A 2942-nucleotide genomic window follows, 5' to 3' on the forward strand; every position below is an offset into this window, starting at 1 on the left:
AGATTTCTAGGTCTGTGGAAGAGTTGTGGGATTTTCGTGTACACAGATTTTGCTTCTGTTCTTTCCGCTGCATCAATAACTTCATTTCTCGCCTTTTTTTGATTTATTTCTCTTCAATTCTAAAGTTATAGAACATATTCTCATCTAATTTTGCGCTTTATGTAGTGTTATACCTCATATGAGAGTTACATAAAATATAAACTCTTAAAAAGGTAAAAGAAAATTAAAAAATAATAATAATGAAATAAAAAGTCAAAATGCACCCTAAAGGAGGCTGTCGCAGGTGGACAGCGGGTCTGCACCAGTGGCATGTTGGAATTGCCAGCGACCACGGATCGGCCGCTGGTTTGCAAACCGAGGCTGACCAGGGGTCTATTTTCAATTTTGCGTTTTGATCCTCCAACTTTTCAACACTCCCTTTTGGCTCTAAAACTTTTTAAATGTCACTTTTCATCCTTAATCTCGTGAATTCATCCAATTGCTCCAACAATTTCTTTCAATTGAATGATTTCAATCAGTGATGATCTTCCAAGTGTCAAATTAATATTCAGTTAAGCTCAAACTCACCACTTTTGCATCAATTGCATTTATAACCTCAATCTTTTCTTACAAATCACATAATTTCACATAACTAGGTAGCAATATATTCGAATTAACTATAATTTATCAAAATTAAAAGAATAAATAAACGCGTAAAACGCACTTATCACCTAACCTCCAATCATGGCCTATTTTTAATTTATTTGTCCTAATGACATGGCTTAATATATAGGTGAAAAAATTGTCCTAACAAGAACAAAAAATTAGAAATCATTATAAGAAAACGAAATCTAATAATTGAGACACGGAAAATATATATAAATAAATTTTCTAAATGATGGAACACATGCATTTAGAAAACAACAATGGGGCTACACGGACAGGCTGAAATGCAGGGTGGAAAACAGGCATTTGAAAAATCTGACATGGCATAAGAAATATAAAAAAGGGCAAAAAAAAAAAAAAAAAAAAAGGATATAAAAAAGGAAAAAAAAAATGAAAAAAGAAGGTTGATAAATGAAAACCCTGTATTTCAGCTTCTCTCTCCCAAAGTCGAACCGGAAGGAGACCCAAAATCCAAATCCAAGCCCTTCATCTCTGTCATCATGCTGCACGTTCACCGAATGTGGCGCCATAGCAGACCAACCAAATAGGTCGCCATCTGAGTAGAAGTGAGAGAAATTGGTAAAGAAAAAAATTGTGTCTCCCACCTTTGAAACCTCAGAAATCAAAAGGTCAAAATTCCTGTTTCCTTCCATCTCCGGTTCATCGAACGTGGAGCCATAGCAGACCGCAGTGGTGAGAAATTTCTGTCTAAAGCCATACAGGTATTTAGCTCTACATTTTTGTCATAGATAATCTCTCCAACTTGATCTTTCCTAAATAATTTCCTCAATTTTCAAACTTTCGATCTCAATTTTAGACTAATTGCCAACATTTATATTAACTTTCTTGATGTAACGACTATAATGTTTCTAGGAGCACGGCAGGGGAAGGTGCTAGAAAGTAGAAATGGGGGTGGAGATCCAAGAACATCATGACCGGCCAAGGAAATAGAGAAGAGTCTACTGGAGCTTCACCAGATGTTTCTCGACATGGCAGTAATGGTTGAGGCACAAGGTGAGCAAATGGATGATATCAAACACTATGTTACAAATGCGTTCAAGTATGTGAGTGATGGGACTAAAAGCCTTAAGATTGCAAAAGAGCACAAGAGGAGTAGCAGAAGATGGTTTTGTATTGGAATTCTCTCTTGCATTTAGTTGCCCCATATATGACTTATATGGGGCAAAAACTTAATATAATGTAATAATATGTGTCAAAGTATGTGTCATCTTCAAACATAAAAAACATGCTACTCAAGTTTATCAATATCAATTGCTTATTGTAATTTAATTATTTGCATTTCTCACTGAAGTTCCATTTCCCGAAGGCATAAAATGCATTTAGTAGCAGCCTGAAGTGATCTTAATGACACAACTGAAGAAGTGAAGTGAAACAAATAGTTCAAAATACATCTACTATCACAAAATAAACCAAAATGTTGTCGTCGGGTTGCTGTTCGGTCTCAGCCAAAGTGTGATTTTCTTAGGTTCCTCAAAGCCCCTAAAAAATTGATCTTCACTCTTCTTCACACTTATTCGGACCGTATAATTGAGCTGCAAAAACCCGCCACTGAAGTGCAGCTCACGTACGTTTGTCCGAAGTACTGATACCTTTGACCTTAGCTATTAGTATGTCTGCATTGCTGATTGGTTTCTTATTGGAAAAAAACATGATATTAAACAAAATTGAAGAAGGAAGAAGAACTCAATTGTATTCCAAAAAGTTGAATGTACATTACATTGTGCTGTATATAAATAGACAAATGACTTGAATTATTCAGCAGCTTCTCAACAAATTCTAACTAACTCCAGTTGTATTAACTATACACAATTGGCCCGTGGACTAGATCATACTAACTCCAACTATTCTAACTGTCTAACTGAAGTTCCAGCTGCATCTCTTGCACATGTATTCGATGGTGAGTTATCCATAGTTGCTAAATCTGTTACATGAGAAGTAACTCATTTTCCAGGCTCCCAAAATCAATTCTCAAAATAGAAGCAGAAATTATTCCTCTAAACAATGGAGAGTGAAAAGAAATAAAACTGCAGAATTTCTCTTTATTATATTTGTCTGCGAACTTCTGAAATCATTAAAGCACTGAACATTGATCCTTAAAATAACAAAGCATAACGAATAATCTTGTAAAGATCCAAACTTCAAAATGCAGAAGATAAAAGGAAAAACCCAAGAAGGTTTTCCAATGGACTCCTTGATTTCAATTTGGAGCAAAACGATTTCTTCACCAACGAAAACAGAATTATTTGAGGTTGATTTTTCTGCGGATTTTGAACAGG

General features: G+C 35.2%; 1 long non-coding RNA gene across 1 annotated transcript; it reads left to right on the top strand.

Moving 5' to 3' along the window:
• The first annotated feature begins 1028 nt into the window (after positions 1–1028).
• On the top strand, positions 1029–1975 carry LOC111410991. Its single transcript, XR_002705798.1, has 2 exons — positions 1029–1367; positions 1519–1975. It is a non-coding gene; the product is annotated as an uncharacterized LOC111410991 (long non-coding RNA).
• The last annotated feature ends 967 nt before the right edge of the window (positions 1976–2942 follow it).

Source organism: Olea europaea, chromosome 15, assembly GCF_002742605.1.
Source record: "Olea europaea var. sylvestris chromosome 15, O_europaea_v1, whole genome shotgun sequence".
NCBI classification, from domain to species: Eukaryota; Viridiplantae; Streptophyta; class Magnoliopsida; order Lamiales; family Oleaceae; genus Olea; species Olea europaea.